At 40.6% G+C, this 18,240-nt stretch overlaps 1 long non-coding RNA gene across 1 annotated transcript in view; it reads left to right on the top strand.

The window, feature by feature from the left end:
• LOC131494616 (uncharacterized) overlaps positions 1–16,345 on the top strand; it is a 146,706-nt gene extending 130,361 nt beyond the window's left edge. The window contains exons 3-4 of the long non-coding RNA XR_009253490.1: positions 10,501–10,621; positions 15,575–16,345. This is a non-coding gene — a long non-coding RNA (uncharacterized LOC131494616). The remainder of the gene's footprint in view (positions 1–10,500; positions 10,622–15,574) is intronic.
• The last annotated feature ends 1,895 nt before the right edge of the window (positions 16,346–18,240 follow it).

Below are 18,240 nucleotides of genomic sequence, written 5' to 3'. Positions count from 1 at the left end.
TGCAGTTTTTTAGATGTCACTATTACCTCAGTGAAACCCTCAACTGCTACTTAATTTCCAACCAAGGAGATAAAATTTAAAATCCTCATGTGAGGTCTTCCCAGATTAACTCTGATACATGATCAATATTTGACCATTTCTAGACTTTCTTATTATATCCTGTGTCATGTTAAGCCTTCTTTTTCTCAGGAATAGGTGGCCTGTTCATAACAGATTCTTGGAGGAGAAAGAGTTCCCTATAGCTCTCTTTTCTCACCCCCTTTTTCCTCCCACCTTCCCTCTGCCCCACATTTACCTATAGAAATTTAATGTGTACCAACCATAAACTATTTATTCCACTCATTCCTGTAGCTGTGGACTTGAAAACAAAGCAAAACAAAATAGACAAACAAAAAGTTTTTGCTAGGGGTTGGCTCAGTCAGTTGAGCATGTGATTCTTGATTTTGGCTCACATCATGATCCCAGGGTCATGGGATGGAGCCCTGCTTTGGGCTCTGTGCTGAGCATGGAGACGACTTAAGATTCTCTTTGTCTCTCTCTGCCCCTCTCCTCTGTGCGTGTGCTCTCTCTCTCTCGTGTGCGCGCACTCTCTCTCTCTCAAAAAAAAAAAAAAGCCTTTGCTCTCAAAAGGAGCTTGCAGTATAATAGAAAAATGAAAAATTATACTCTTATTTTAAGTATTCTCCCAAAAAGTTCACTCTTAAGGAGGTAACGTTTAATTTTTTTCTGGAAAATCATTTTTTATATACTTGAAAATAATCGTTTGAGCTTGACCAATAACTAAAATATAAACAAGCAAACAAATAAGTAAGTAGATAAATAAATAAAATAAAAACATCCATTATTCCAAAGTCTTTTAAAATTTAACCTCGGTTTGGGAGAAGTATCTTTATACCGTAATTAATGAAAAGACTGAAAAGAAAAACATCTAGTTGCTCAGTTTCAGATCACTGTCCCTGCCTTTTACTAAGTCCTGTGTTGCCAAATATGGTTTCTACCACTCTACAGTTTAGAAAGTGGAAAACAGGAAAAGTCCACTCAGAGGAACTACCTTCCCATGGGAACCAAGAGTCCCAGTGCAGCCTGCTACCCGTCATGCCCACTAGAAGGTCGGAGGGGACGTTGGTAAATGCCCTTCGAAATGACCAAGATCCCCCTTATGGTCTAAAATAGCACCTCCACATTAGAGGGAAACATTAACTGCACAAGTATGTGTTGACATCCTGCTGTATGCTAGACATTGTGCAAAATTTTCCAGGTGAAGAACAATGAGAGAGGGTGTTTGAGACAAGGGCAGGATTTATGCATCTCTTAGAAAAAGTAGAAAAAGTAGAAAAATTCCTTGAGGATCAAGTCATTATGCCCTTCTGAGAACAAAAGGAGTGCCATCTTTGGGAAAAAAAGGCCAGAAGAATGCACGCGGTCTATACCAGTCAAGCAGCTGGAGAGAAATGGGATTCTTATGCTCACCTATGGTCTAGCTGAGGGAGTGATTTTCTCCCCTGAAACTGCTTTAATTCTGTCTTTGTTGAGACCACACCAGCCTCTGCCTCTGAGTTCTGGAGAGCCCACTTCCCTCTGCATTTATTTGCTCTCTCCTCCTCTGCCACCCACCCAGCATTTTCCTTTACTTACAGGAGTCCTAAAGACCTGAAATAGCAGCGAGCTGATTAAAAATTAATAAGAGCCTCAGAGGGAAAGTACCAAGAGGCGGTTGGCTCTGTGATCGGCAATTTTTTGAGATTCTTTAAATACCCAATTTTTTTCGGGACACCTACAGAACAGAAACCATAGGACATGGGAAATAGCTTTTTGGACCAGAGGGAATATATTTTTAAACAAAATTTTTTAACTTGGAGAAGAGAAGAATTATGTTTACAGTACTACTCTTCATTAGCACGCCCGTGCCCTCCTCAAATCTCCGCATATTTTTTTCCTTTTTATGGTTTCAGGTGACTGGCCCAGCGGCAGCAAGAAGAATTTATTTTCAGTATAAACTTCATTATTCTACAGCGGCTCTTAATTTGCCCAGGAGTTAACACTGCTATGTAGAAAAACAAATGGCAGTGAGTGAATTAAAATCAGGCCTGGGAATACTTGATGATATATATTACATCCAAACTCAACCAGGAAGCAAATGTAAACCTGATATGTCAAGGAATTGAGAAGCACAGGTTTATATTACTCTGTTTCTTCAGATGAGAAAGTTTCTTAATGAGCCTAATGAACGCACCAAACCATAACATGGCATCTAAATCCTGTAAAAATGAATCCATAGGAAATCTTTACCACTTTCATTCTGCCTTATCCTACAAACCTATATTGTGGTTAGTAAAATATTTATGTGCTGCACTTCAGAAACATATTATTTATGACTCTCAAACAGGAAGGATTGCATCTGATGACCAGGTTTTCATTTAACCATGGGAAGGAACAAATTGCAGTTGAATTACAAACATGGAAACAAATCAGGCAGGGCGCAGATGATTTGTTTAGCCAGAGACAAAGTTGTCAGGGAACTGTGCTGTAATATGGCTCAAAGGAAAATCTGTGCTATCATTACCTTCCAACAGGTTGTCAAAAATCAGCAGGCAAAGAGGGAGTTTTCCACAAAGACAGGAAAGATAAAACAAAGGATTTTTTTTAATGTAGTGTTAATTGATGCTAAATTATTACCATTGCAGAAAAAAATAAATGTAAATTTTGGTACCTAACAGCCCGTTGGACTGTAAATTTTTTAATCATATGTATGTTACTTTTCAATCAAATTGAATGTTCTTTTCCACCACTAACTGTTAACTTTAAAAAAGTAGAAAGCTCAAGAGATCTGAATTGTTTTTTCAGAATCATCTCATAGGTCTTCCAGTAAATCACTTAGCTCTCTGAAGCAAGATCTTTGCACTATACTCCTGCTGTAGGAAAAAAAAAAAAAGATTATGGATATGTTCCTACATGCCACAATTATAAAGTAGTTGGTGAAATCACTTAGAAGAACAAAACTCGAAAATGAAGGAAATTAACTACAAAATAATACCCCACTTAACATTTATTGACCATTTATCAAGAGCTTTTGTAGGGAAAAATTATTTGGAACTCTGGTTGGCTATGATTTATATGACTCATGCTTCTTGTTTCTCTGGATTTATTATTTATTTATTTATTTACTTATTTATGTATTTACTGGAAACACACTTTATGTATTTGTTTATTTTTTGTTGTTTATACTTCTATACATTTATTGTCTCCCTCTTTCTAAAAAAAAGGATTTGAAAAGATTAACCACAGTATCCTTCTCCTCCTGGGACAAAAACAAACCAAATTCATTAGTGAAAAGACATTACCAAAAGGTGATAATACATCAGTCTATTGCTCAAAAAATGTCAGTGGCTCCCTGTTGCCTACTGAATAAAGTTGAAATGCTTTCAGCATAGCATTCAAGTTACTTCATAGGCTTTCTTCAACCAGCATGATAGAAAACACAGAAGTCTTAGAAGTCTGAAATCCACCGTTGGTCAATTGGGTCCCAGTTAGCAATATACTTAGTCTTTCTGTATCCAGAAAGAAAGCACAAAGTTTCCAAGATGTATAGTTCTGATTGTGATGTCAGCTCCAAAGCAATAACCTGGTCTTCTAATTTTTGTTGCTCTTGTGACTGGTCTTTGTCTTAGTTGTGTCTTTCCGGGTTATCAGAAAGGCCTGATTTGCTTCTCCTGGGGGTTCTAAGCTTCCATCTGGCATGCTTCCTAGTGTGCAGTCCAAACTGGTGGACTTTGCTGCTAAACCCTGCCTCATTTTGGGGTGGTCTCACTGTTCTCCGTGCCTACTCTTCTGCCAGCGTCTGTCTTCCCCAATATGTTAGAGTCAGGCTAGGAATTCAAATCAAGGAGAAAGGCAACAATCGCCCGGGACGCAGACTCATCTTCAACACAACGTTGCTCCCAAGTTGAAATCTAGTTCCCCATTCAGGCCCCTGGTGATGGCATTTTGAAATCAGTAGGTGTCAAAGGGATGTCATTGCCTCGTTAGAGGTTTGAGTATCCGTGTTTATTCCATTACCGAAATAAAATGTATTTTACAACACACTTGCTGAAAGAAAAGTGACCTGATTTAGGTTGGCACTTAGCATCATGATGTGGAAGAGTGTACATTTCTTCATGTAAAGAAATGTGTGTGTGTGTGTGTGTGTGTGTGTGTGTGTGTGTGCATGTATAAGAGCATGTGCTCACATGTGCGGGTGCATGTATGTGAGTACACAGGGAAACGGCAAAGGGAAGTTTCTTTAGTAGTCTTCTGGGTTTAGGATGTGTGTGTGTGCATGTGTGTGTGTGTGTTTTCTGTGACTTTGGAGTTTGGTTATTACTAATTCCCAACATCAGAACTTCTCATTTTCAAACTTAAGTGTGATAACACATTACAGACAAATGAAAATGCTTGGAGCATTATCTGTTATTTCTATTTATTGCACACCTGTCACCACCCACTGTAAGTTCTGCCACAGTAGTTTTAAACAAGAACAGGCTAGGAATGTATTGAAATAAAAGTTGGCTCATCAAGTTTTTCTTGAGAAAAACTTCTAATTATAATCTAAACTAGCTCAGATAGCATCAATCAAGTTATTTGTGGGAATAGTGAGTACTTTTGGGTCTGAGCTGAGATCGCGATTGTTATGTGATTCTGGCTCACCTGGGATCTAGAATATTAGATTCTAAGGACAATTCTGAATTTGAGTAGATCAGAATTGCTCCAGACATTGACTTTATGTGTAAAGTTTTCACCAATCTCAGACAGAAGAAATACAGAAAACAGTCATTTTTCTGAGAGTGGATGGGTATGACCTTGGTGGTCTTAGATGGGCAGGTATAAAAGTAGAGTCTAAGAAAGGGTGGTTTGGCCCAAGACAAGAAAAGACAGAGAGCAAACCCAAGTTGAGGCAAGTGATCAATGGTAAAATTGCAGGACTCCCCAAAAGAGCTGGAGGAGGAGGTCTGAAAGCCAGGAATGACTATGGCGGGGATGGGGGGGGGCAGGGAGACACCCGCAGACATCAAGGGAGTCAAAAGGGGGTCACAAATCAGCTTTAAACTCTCTATCTTGATACCCATCAATTGGCACCTGGCATGGGAAGACCATAATAAAAGATTTAGCAGTTGGCTAGAAAATCCCACTGTCTCTCATCCAGTTAGGGAGACTGCACTCAAGAGAGTGATCAGAGGGACATTTGTTTGCTAGTAAACCCACCATCAATGGTGTCACAAGAGATAGGACCAAGAATATGGTCTTTTATGTTGCATGTGAGAAACCAAGCGGACACAGAGCATTAAAGGTGGAAGGGATCTCGGATACAATGCATGAGACCTAAAAAGGGAAAATGATTTGCCCAAGGTCAAACAGCTAGTTAATGGCAAGAATATTGATTTACTGGCTCCAACTTCCTTGTTCTTGCCAGGATTGTAGCACAGCTGCTCTTATTCCCTTACGTTTATTTCCAAGGAGAAGACGGCGTAAGAAATGAAGGTGGTGCGTTTCTGATCACAAAAGAAGGAGATTTCTCAAAAATAGGCAAGTTTCTTTCTTTGTTTTGGATTTTTGTGAGAGAGACAGAGAGAGAGAGAGAGAGAGAGAGAGAGAGAGAGAGAACATGCACCCATAAGCAGGGGAAAGACAGAGGGAAAGGGACAGAGAATTTTAAGCAGGCTCATGCCCAGTGCAGAGCCCAGTGCAGGGCTCTACGTGGGGCTTGATCTCATGAACCATGAGGTCATGACCCGAGCCGAAATCAAGAATCTGACACTTAAACAACTGAGCCATTCAGGTGCCCCTGGTTTGGTTTTTTTGGTCTGCTCTTTTGTTTGGTGGTAGTGGCTTCAGCGATTTCTTCAATGCTTCTTTTTAAATGCTTGGCTCTTGTGATTGTGTGTGTGTGTGTGTGTGTGTGTGTGTGCATATGTGTGTGCCTATGTGTGTGCATGGGTGTGTTAGAGTTAAAGGGGGACTTATAATTTTCACTACTGACATGATAACAAAAGCACAGGCAACAAAGATAAAACAGATAAGCTGGGCTACATAAAAATTAAAAGTGTCTTTGCATCAAAGGACACAATCAACAGAGCAAAAAGGCAACCTATGGAATGGAAGAAAATATTTGCAAACCATCTATATGATAAGGGATTAATACACAGAATGTGTAAAGAATACCCGCAACTCACCGACGAGAGAACAAATAACCCAATTTTAAAAATGGGCAAAGGATGGGGCGCCTGGAGGTCTCAGGCAGTTAAGCCTCTGACTTCAGCTCAGGTCATGATCTTATAGTTTGTGGGTCTCTGTCCTGACAGCTCAGAGCCTGGAGCCCGCTTCAGATTCTGTGTCTCCCTCTCCCCTCTCCCTCTGCCCCCCTCCCACACTCACATTCTCTCTCTCTCTCTCTCTCTCTCTCTCTCTCTCTCTCCCAAAAATAAATAAACATCAAAAAATTTTCCAAAAAATGGGCAAAAGACTTGAAGAAAAGTTTCTCCAAAGATATGCAAATGACCAATAAGCATATGAAAAGATGCCTAAACACTAATCATTAAGGAAATACAAATCAGAATCACAGTGAGCTATTACCTTATACCCATAAGGATGGCTACTATCAAAACCCCCCAGAAACTAACAAGTGTTGGCGAGTCGTGGAAAAAATAGAACCACTGTGCACTGTTGGTGGAAATGGAAAATGGTGCAGCCACTACAGAAAACAGTATCAAAGTCCCTCAGATAATTAAAGGGAGGATTACCATATGATGTAGCAATTTCACCTCTGGGTATATATCTGAAAAAATTGAAAGTAGAGTCTCAAAAGAGATATTTATATGTTCATGATCATAGCAGCAGCTCACAATGGCCAAAAGTTGGAAGCAACCCAGTGTTCATGGATGAATGAATGGATAAACAATTTGTAGTATAGGCAGTGAACCAATATTCAACCTTAAACTGTATGCTTAACATGATATTAAGGAACAGGGCTTGATTGGAATTGGAGGGTGGAGGAAGAAGAAAGCTGGAAGGGAAATAAATATTGAGCACTTGCCATGTATGTTTTTGTGCCAGCTACATCTGATACACTGTCCTCTGCGGTATTCACGACAACCTTGTGCAGTTGAAGTATTATCACCATTTCCCAAACGATGAAACTGAGGCTCATGGAGGCTAAGACTTTCTAAAGATTATCACATTAAAAATGGCAGAAGTAGGATTCAAACCCAGGTCAACTTGACTCCTTTATCCGTATATCCCATAAAATATATGTCCCCGGCATGTCATACTTTTATGGCAGCAATTATGTCTGAAACTCATAGGAAAGATCAGGAAGGTGCAGGTAGGTTGGAATTTAAATAGGGTGGTCATGATAAGCCTAATTTAGAAGGTAACTGTGTTAGGCAGAATAATAGCCCTCCAAAGATGTCCACATCCTAATCCCCAGGACCTGTGAATATGTTATATGACACAGCAAAGGGGAATTAAGAATGCCGATCAACTGACCTTAACATACGAAGAATATCCTGGGTTTTCCAGGTGGGCCCAATGTAATCACAAGAATCCTGAAGTGCACGTAGAGTGGGAGGCAGAAGAAAAGTCAATGTCAGACTGGGAAAGACCAGACTGGCAATTGTTGGCTTTGGATATGGCAGGGACGAAGGGCTAAGGAATGCAGGCAAGTGTCTAAGAACTGGGAAAGATAAGGGAACAGATTCTCCCCTTGAGCCTTCAGAAAAGAATGCAACCCTGGTGACACTTTCATTTTATCCCAGTGAGACCCACATCCGACTTCTGACTTTCAGAAATATATGATAACAAATTTGTGTGATTTTAAGCCACTAAATCTGAAGTAAGTTGTTGATAGCGGCCATAGAAGAGCAATACAGTCACATTGCAATTTCTTTTGCTTAACCTGCTTTTTCCTTGAAATTCAGAATGTTTTCAATTTTTTTAGAAAGGCAGTAACAAGGGGCGCCTGGGTGGCGCAGTCGGTGAAGCGTCCGACTTCAGCCAGGTCACGATCTCGCGGTCCGTGAGTTCGAGCCCCGCGTCAGGCTCTGGGCTGATGGCTCGGAGCCTGGAGCCTGTTTCCGATTCTGTGTCTCCCTCTCTCTCTGCCCCTCCCCCGTTCATGCTCTGTCTCTCTCTGTCCAAAAATAAATAAAAAACGTTGAAAAAAAAATTAAAAAAAAAAAAAAAAGAAAGGCAGTATCAATTGTACCCCAAATATGGCAAGGTTTAGGCTGTTGTTCTGTTGTTATCTTTCCTAATTGTTCCTCTGCCAAGAGAAATGTGTAAAAGACTCACCTGGGCCTGGAGAAAAACTTGAATATCATCTGTGTAAAGGTGAGAATTGGAACAGAGACCGGAATTGTGCCCTTGACCTACACTCACAATTACTGCTCTGGGCTGGCAATATTTAGGAAAGATCACTGGGACCCTGAGAAAGAAAGCAGATGAAGACATCTCTACTTATCTTGATCGATGGGGAGCATCCCCTTTACCTAGAGGCTTCTAGAGGGATCAGGAAGGGACCTGTACTTATTTGATATATATGCAAGACAGTCTTCTAGATGCTGGGTATGCATTCCATCATTTTGTTCTTACAATACCCTATGTCATTGGCATTGTTATTCCTTGCACAACATACCAGGAAAATTAAAGCTGGTAATAGCTTAATAAAGTGGGTGACAACCATGAGTTGTTGGATCTCAAACACTAGACTATTTTTCACTGTATTGTTCTTGAACCATTTCTTATGGAACCTTACACCATTCTGAGAATTGAATGAAATCAGTAGAGTCTCTTCTCAGAAAAGTGCACACATAACCACAAACATGTATGCGTATCAGTGTAGAGACATTTTTATATGCAATCCTCAGGGTCCTTGAAGGTTACATACGGGTTAAAAAACCTTGCCTATATGCCATTTCCTGCCATTGGAGGCAGTATGTTCCAGCGCGAGGGAGCTATCTATAAGGAAATGCCACATTGCAATCCCTTGCTGTACCATTTGCTATATTTGAAATAAGAAATTACTTAACCTCTCTGTGCCTCATTTTCCTCATCTATAAAGCAGGATAGTAGTAGATCTGATCTCCTGGGGTTGTGGTGGGGATTGAAAAAGTTTTTACACAAAAAAGCACTTTTAGAAGAGTAAGTGCTTAATGGTCTTTAATAAATGCTTTCTATTATCATTGATGTTGACTTATGAGCTCCAGACTCAGGCAATATGTTTTCAAGGATAGCCTTAGTATGACGGATAAAGCAGGAAGAGTCCAAAGCATCAATAATTACAATACTTGGAGAAGAAAAATCCATGTTTCAGGTAATGCACCTGCCATCTCTACAGATACTGACTCTTTGAATAACAGGGTCAGTGGAGACAAAGGAGCAAATGCATTTTTATCTACCCAAAAGCATTTTCATGACACTTGTCTCCAGAGAATCAGTATGCTGAGAGAGAGATTAGACAAAACATCAGAAACTTGTGACTTGTAACTTCAGGGGAGAAAACATTTCAGAACACCCAGCAATTTATGATGAAAGAACATTACTGAGAAGTTCCTTAGGGATGGAACAGAGAACCTTCAGAAGGTACTTGATGTGTTTCCCTCTGTAGGAAAAAGGTAGAAGGGAAAAACTGGCAATGCTTTGATCTGCTGGAAAAAAATAGTTTAGCAATCTTCATCCTCTATAAACATATCTAGTCTCTTCAATATGAGCACATTACTAAGTGTCCAACATTGCTGATAAATTTAAATAAGAGTAACCATGGTGATAAGAGGAGAAAAGTGGAAGTCTGTGTATTACCTGTTTCCTGTATTTAAGTAGTCTGCCTAAAACATCTAGAGATGTTCCAACATAGGAAAAAATAATATTTTCAGGTTTCTTGGACATGTTGATTGGTTACTTCAACCAAGGATTTGTTGGAATAGATTTTTTTCCCTAAAGAATTGCCTTGAATTCTCATTATTTCCTTTCTCTATTCCTTCCTGTATATGTTTCCCTTTTCCCTCTTTCATTTCTTCACGTGTTCAAGCAAACTCAAAATATTTATTCTTATTTAAGGTAGCGTTCAGGGTGTGTGGGGAGTGCAGATCTTCACCTGATATGTCCACTTAAGGAAGAGTCATACCTGCCCAACTTGTAGGTAATTAAATTCTTCAAGAACCAATTCAAAATGATAATAGGAGGAATCTTTAACCCAGGACTTTATAAAGACAACCAAAGGACTTCTTGGATATGGCTGAAGCCTTACACACTTATCCGCCTATATTGAGTGTTTACTATGTGCCCCAGGTGGCCACTTGCTAAAATTCTAGCAACATTAAAAGACGATAAAGCATCTTTCCTGTCTTCAGGAAGTTCACAGTTTGGTCGCACAGTTAACAAGTAAAACTAAAACATGAACCTAGGATTTTTGAGGATAAGTTCAAGGCTATTAAGAATGAAAATAACTTCAATGCAATATTTGTTTTACAGAACTTTTGGGGAAACCACCAGAGCATTCATTCAGAGATCATTGTTTTGCTATCTCTGCATCAGGGCATCATAAGCATTTGGAATGATTCCTCCTGACCAGAATACACAGATGGCATGTTTGGTAAGTGAAAGAATTCGTGTAGCCTATACAACACAACTGCTTTGCAACCAGTGCTTTGTAAAGTCACATAAAAACCAATAGTCCGGTAACTAGAAATAATTAAAAACAATGGAAATATTTAGTATAGTACCTCTCAAAAAAACCCCAAAAAGTAATGGTAGCAGAAGATTCTAAAGTGGTGGCTGTGTTCTTGGAAGCTGGCAAAACTGCTTTAAAAATCCCCTTCCCCGTATCACTCCTTGCCAATTTCTCTTTCCCTCTCTACAGTTGTCTCAAATCTCTTCCGTCTCCCACTCCATGCACCTCAAAAACCCCTATTCTCTTCAGCTGAAACAGCCCCATCTGTCCTCTAACATTGGCCTTTTTGGCTCAGGCCTTTTGGTTTGTTTTATGTTATCCTTTGCCTTATTCTTGTATTCTATATAAATAAAGGAGGATCCCAAATTGACCTGGCAAGTAATATGTCTCTATCCTTTGGGAGAAGTAGGAGAGAGAAGATGGTACATGTTGATAATTTCATGTCATTCCTTTTATGCTCTTCACACTTGGGTTTTTAAAAATGGAGTTAATGTTGCATGCTGTATCTTCAGAAAGGTGCTAAAAGGCCCAATCTCTGCTTTTATTTTTACTCGCATAAAAAATTGTCGTTCTGAGTCACTGAGAACCTAACTGTTAGGCCTGGATATACAATAGATTCATTGGGAGTTCACTCACTTCTTTAGGAACAGATGAAATTTCCACAGAAAATACAGGCTTATGGCTCTCACAGAATGGGTTTCACTGGTGTGCTGGCAGGGGAAGGACATTTAGAGAAGACTTCACACGTTTCTCCACCTCTCAGAGGCCCCAGAGCCACAAGCTGAGTCTATACTGGAGGAAAGGTGGAAGGCGAAGTTTGAGATTAGAGCTTTAGAATGGGCTGGACTGAAAATAGATTGTTTTAATAATCGTAATGCTTCAAATGGCTGCTCACCAGTGGGAAAGGAAGATTCAACAGTAACAGTTAACAGTAACAGGGAGGAACACATCTCGTGTTTTTACACCTTACAGCATTCAAGCTCTTCCTTCACCAGGCCAACTATCCTTCTCGTCCTGCACCACAGTGATTTCCGCGTGTGTACGTAGGTGTGCAGGTGCATGTAGCAGGACAAAACCTCTCCCACTTCTCTTCTTTAAAATGAAAGGGCTATTTTATTCTTTTCTTCTAGCTGAAATTTAGAATAATTTTTCAAGTTCTAAAACAAAAATGTCAATTTGTTTTGCAAGTGGAAATGTGGTTAAATTCATAGATTATTAGAGAATTTGGCATCTTTCCAATGCTGACTTCTTCCAGCTAGAAATATGTTAGTAGCCTCCTTTTAGGCAAGTTTTCTTTGTGTCTCAACACAGTTTCATTTTTCCGCTACACATTCTGCACATTGGAAGGGTCGTTTATTCATTCATTAAATATTAATTGGACATTTACCATGTGCTAAGCATTGTTTTAGATACTGGGAACATAGAAGTGAAGAAACTGGACATGATGATCCTTGCTCTGATGAAGCTGAAATCCTACTGAAAAAGAGTAAAAAGGAAACTAGAGTTTTTCTAATGGTCATGCTTAGGAATTTTATGACTTTATATGGAAAGATTGATATGTCCTTTTGGATTATTTGCTTCCAGTAGACTTTCAGAAGTTAAATTCCTCTATCTACAATTATGAACAGGTGAAGTTCAATGGCTTTCTGAAGAAGTTTATATTTAGTAATATTCCTTAGAGAAGTAATCAGTTGTGACTAGATGGCATGCAGGCCACATTTCATCTAAGCCTTAAAGAACCTGCAGGATTCTCAGGGCAGAGAACAGGGGGTGGCTTTCAGGAGTGAAGAGTAAGACACGTGGCTGTAATCACCAGAGGTGCAGAGACTTGGTCAGAGATGTGGACGTAATGTGACACATCACCCAAGTTCTAAAACCCTAAGGTGGTTGTTCTCTGCCCTTCGTACATGACACCCCTAGGAAGTACAGTGATGTGCTGTGTGATCTTTATACCCAGACAACTTTCAGGAATGTTCTCTTATTGACATGGAACCTGGAGGGCGACCTAGGACCAGAGGGACCCAACTCTAACACAAACGCTCTGGGAGGCTTGTATAGTCATAAATAAATTGGGAGGAAGAAACTCCCTAAATGCCATTTGGTGAATGGTCATTAAGACTTTTCCACACTGTCCTGAGCCTTCAAGACCCTGGAGATAAAGTAATGCTAAGGGATGTGCTCATTGAGACCTGGATCTCTGCCAAGACCACAGACTTAGCCTGTGACGACAGCTCAATTACTCCTTGGAAATCAACAAAATAGTTGCATCCTGGTGCTCATGAAAGTGCTCCTGATATTTGTTAAGCCCTGATGTATTCATTGATACTACAGCAAATATTTGATAAGTCATTAGAGCCCTCTCGGAAATAGGGAGATTTAGCTGGAATTGTCTGCCACGAGAAAGATGCACGCTCTACCCCACATTGCAGTTTGGGTATCCTAGGAAACAGACTCCGAGGCATTGATGTGTGTGCAGTAAATGCACTGGGTAATGCTGTTGGGGTGAATAACTGTGGTGTCGTGAAAGCAGAGGAGCAAGTTGAAAGAGAAGGAGACCCTAGCAGCCTGGGATCTCACAACAAAGGCGGCAGTTCTGGGGCTGGATGCTCTCCTGGAGTTGTCCCCCTCCCCACTGATGCAAGGGGAATGCAGGTATCCTGCACTTTCCAGAAGTTCCTCTTGCACCACATCACATTTAGGAAGACCTACTTTCGTATCTATCTTGCTAACTGGAAGAAATCCAAAGAGGAATTTTGCTTTTTCAAAAAGAGCCTTTACCATACTAATGTAGGTCTTTCCTAAAAGCAGAGTGGCATATTGTGAACTTTCAGAAAGCAGGGAGATACTCTTTGCTTTACCCCATTTCTGCTTACAAAAGTTTGCATAAGAAAGAGCTACTTCAGAGAGCAGGGGAAATCTGCAGTCCTTTGTACTTGGGTATTGACCAGTCATTGGATGTGAGCTGTGTCCAGGAAGGAGATTGACCTTGGAGGAGTGGGTTCTCTTCATCTCATAGCAGTGTTCCAAGGGGATTCAGCTGAGAGCTGGCGGCAATCAACACTCCCAGCAGTTGGGGGAATAGATACCTTGGTCCTCCAGGGAAGGATCTAGGTGACACAACACGGCATACACTGCATTTCTTAAAAAAGAAAGGCTACAGATTTTAATTGCTTTCTTCTTTCTTGTACTTCATGCATATCAATGAAGGTGTGAGTACACGTTCTCTCCTCTGCAGCCTTTGCTCCCAAGACTAGACTTGAACTTATAGGATTTAAGGTCCTGTTCTATAATTAAAACAAAGAACTGTGAGAGCACATTTGAGGTGTTGGTGGGATGGGATTTATGCTCAGTGCTCTTTAATTCCTTTTCTGTTTCTCATAATTGTTACAATTATGGACATTCTGACCCTAACCCTATTTTACTCTGGGTGTTATAAATGCTCTCTCTGGTCCAAAGTAATGTGGTGTAGTAAAAAGTTTTAAGAATAGACCAGGATTAAATCTCACTTTGCCACTTGTTAGCTTTGTAATATTCAACCACGCTGAGTCTTGGTTTTCTAACCTATGCAATGGAATAATAATCACAATTCTAATAGTTAGCATAGGATCTTATGAGAGAACAAATCTGTGACCCAGATGAAAGCTCTCTGAAAAGTAATAATAAAAATGAAAATAATTCTAACAGCAGCCTGTATTTCTGAGTAGTTTCTATGTACTCGGTACAATACTAAAGGCTTTACTTCGGTTAAGTAATCTTTACTGAATCTTCACACAAAAATCATAAGTTATGGTTATTTTGACAGAGATGAGAAAGATGACGGCCAGAGGGGATGGGGGGTGGGGATGGACGAAGTGGGTGAAGGGAGGTGAGAGATACAGGGTTCCAGTTATGGACCAAATGAGTCCTAGGAATAAGAAAGCACAGCATAGGGAATATGGCAATGGTAGTGTGACGACATTGCATGGTGACAGATGCTAGCTACACCTGTGAGCACCGCATAACATAGAGAATTGTGGAATGAATGGATTATGTCGTACACATGAAACTAATGTAAACATCATGTGTCAACCATACTCAAAAATAAATAAGTAATGATGAAAATTAAAGTTAAAAAATACGAATAGAATTGGAATAAAAGAAATAAAATTGAAACCGTTCAAAACCTTTTAAAGATACGGCTATTTTATGGTTATGTGGCTAGGGCAGTATCTAAAATATTTAACACCTGATATGGCTTGGTTACAGATCAGTCAGCATGGAAGCAATTGAAACAGTTGTCGTAAGCATCTGATTGTACCCATTTTACAGATGGGGATATTGAAATATGGAAACTTCAGCTACTTGCCTAAGGACATAAGGCCTACAGGTGGCAGAGATGGGTTTAAATAGTCCGATTTCACAGACTATAAACTTAAAGGGTTTTCCTAAACTGCCTCCCAATCTCAAGATCTAGCTGGGGTTGCTCGAAACCTTTAATTTTATTATCTTGAGAATCCCTAATCTTACTGAGTTTTCAGTATAGCTCTGACCCACCAGACCCAGCCATCAGAGCTATTTTCTTACTAATACTCTAGATCTTCTGCCAAATACAATTGCCAGGGTTTATTGGACTAAAGGCTAATGTTATGAGTCACTCAGAGCCAAAGTGGTTACTGTAATTATAAGGGACAATAGCAGTTATTAAGAGTGATTGTGGTAAAAGCAAGCTTAAAATTAAGTTTATTTAAGTAGTTCAATCAGGAGAAATATTAAAATCCAGACTTGGGTGGAGAGTGACTTGGGTGCAAAAGAGTGAGGGTGACATTAATGACAAGGAAACTCTCAGTAATAAAATGACATAAAATACCATAACCAGGTTAATTCCACTTCCCACAGGCTCTTTGACAATGGCAGAATCTGGGGACTGACACAGAAGGCTATTCCCTGAAGCAAAATGGATTGATCCAGATGCAGAAAGCAAAACAGATCATCGTGATGGAGACATGGGGTAAGCATAGAAACAGATGCAAGTTTCTTTTACTTTGTCTGAAAGAAACACAAAATGGAATTCTTAGAGGAGCATCCCCTGGAAACCACAACTGAAATCTCTACATCCACTTCAAAAGACTCACGCTAACTATGAACTGTTGAAGTAGAATTGTGTCGGATGTGTGTGTGTGTGTGTGTGTGTGTGTGTGCACATATATGTATATCTTCATGTAGTTTGTTGAGTGACTAGTGATCAAACATGTGTAAGTACCTGTTAAACTTGTGCAAGTAAACATACATACATGCACATCTCATAAAGTTACACATATGCAGAGACAAGAGGCCAATGTCTATGAAGCCTTCTCTGGAAAACCCCATTCTATGTCTAAACATTAGACCCATCTCTTCCTTCCCTGTGTCTACATCCAAGCACTTCCTGTACTTTCTTTGGATACTTTGACTTTGGTTATTTGTGCTTCTGACCCCCCTCGATCAACACTTTATCTCCTGCTCATGGCTTATGTCACCCCAACTGTTATCTCAGTCAATTGGATCTAACCGACAGCACCTGACCTCTGGCTGACTTCAGGACCCCAATGAGTTCCAAGCTGATGCCCCCCCACCCATCTTACATTGTCTGGTTCAACCCAGCCAGGCAAAACACACTCACACACCACAGTAAAGGCAAACCTGGAACTACCTTCAGTCTCTATTTTTATCATTCATCCAATAGCTGATTCTTTAAAACATATATTGATTACCAGCCTACAGTAGTCAGTGTCTAATAGGGAAGAATTAACAATTCAGGGAGAGTTTAATAAAGGTGGGGCCAGGGTTAATGGAAGCAACAAAGAATTGTGCAGTGCCCCAGGGCAAGAAAGAGAACCCCTTAATCACTCATAGTTTTGAAGACTCACGGGGAGGGACCAGTAGCTCGAATCCTGAGATAGTCTGTGGCCTTAAGCAGAGAAACAGAGGCAACCCATGGAGGGTTGGCTACGGGAAAAGCCAAGGGAAAAATATCCCAACCTCACCATCTCGTCTTTTATGTCCTACCTGTGCTTCCCACTAGCCAAACCCAAGTGGAATCACAAAGCAAAAGTCCCCACTGATGCCATTCTTACGGTTTCCATGATGTAGAGTAAGGAGTGCAGACAGTGGATTGAGGGTGGGTGTGAACAAAAGATACCCAGCACATCTGTCATGCGCCTCATCTGTGGTATGTGTTAAAAATACAAATATGGGGCGCCTGGGTGGCGCAGTCGGTGAAGCGTCCGACTTCAGCCAGGTCACGATCTCGCGGTCTGTGAGTTCGAGCCCCGCGTCGGGCTCTGGGCTGATGGCTCGGAGCCTGGAGCCTGTTTCCGATTCTGTGTCTCCCTCTCTCTCTGCCCCTCCCCCGTTCATGCTCTGTCTCTCTCTGTCCCAAAAGTAAATTAAAAAAAAAAAAGTTGAAAAAAAAAAAAAATACAAATACTTGTGGGTCACCTTTATCTTCAAGGAGCTTACAGTCTAGTGGGAGAGAATCATAGGACCACATGGCATGTGTAATGAGAGAGGTAAGAGGTGGCTGTCATGGACACACAGGGGAGCCCACCAGGTGGAACTGGGGTGAGGGATTGGCACTGATAGATGGTAAAATGCCAAAGCTGACCATTAGAGCCTGAGTATGAGTTGGTCAAACAAAGGGAGCTGGTGCAGCAGGGAAGAAGGCACAGCTTTCCCCGCTGAGAGAATGGTATAAGCAAAGTCCTCAAAAGACACAAGAGAATTAGCTCATGTAACCAATATATTTGGGGGTGGGGGGTGTGATGGATCCGGGGGTTTGAATTATATTTTCTGAACCTTTATTTCGTGTTGGTTCTATTCTTGGATGGCCTCTCACCTTAGAGTGGTAGGATGGAGCAGTGGCTCCAAGCTTCTGCCTCCAGGATTTGGATTTAAAAGAGAGAGATCATTCTCCTCTAGCCCTTCAAAGATCGCGGGATTTCTCATTCCATCTGACTTATACATGTGCTTATCTCTGAATCCCTGTAGGCAGGCAGATGTCCTCCACCTCCCAAGTGGACACATAAAATGGGAACCGGGGATGATATACCTGCAAAAGATCCTTTGGGTGTATTTTTCTGAAAAAAATAAAAGAGAGAGAGAGAGAGAGAGAGAGAGGGGCAATACAACCAATTGTTCCATGACAGCCAGTTTCTACTGTCTGTTATTTTTTCTTTTCTCCTCACTTTATTCCCACTTAACTATCGTTAAACCCAACATTTTGCTTGGGAAACCAGGACATTTCTGACGGGAGGGATGCAGATGTGGATATGCTCACATGATAGCTTTGATCTTATTACATAACGTTATTTCATGTCATTATTATGGACACATTCTGATGGAGCAGCCCAAGGTTCGCCTAATGTCTGTGAGGTTGCAAAGAGGAACCTCCAAGATCAGATTCTGAGTTCTAAAACAGATTGTCCTATCTCTCCACACTGATGGAAGGTTTCCTTTCTTTATCTCTCTGCCTTCCTATTTCTCTATCCACACCTGCCTTGGCTTATGGTAAGCTAAGATCTATT

The sequence above is a fragment of the Neofelis nebulosa genome, chromosome 14, assembly GCF_028018385.1.
Source record: "Neofelis nebulosa isolate mNeoNeb1 chromosome 14, mNeoNeb1.pri, whole genome shotgun sequence".
NCBI lineage: Eukaryota > Metazoa > Chordata > Mammalia > Carnivora > Felidae > Neofelis > Neofelis nebulosa.
The sequence above is the reverse complement of the archived record's forward strand: the minus strand, read 5'-3'. Positions and strand labels throughout refer to the sequence as shown.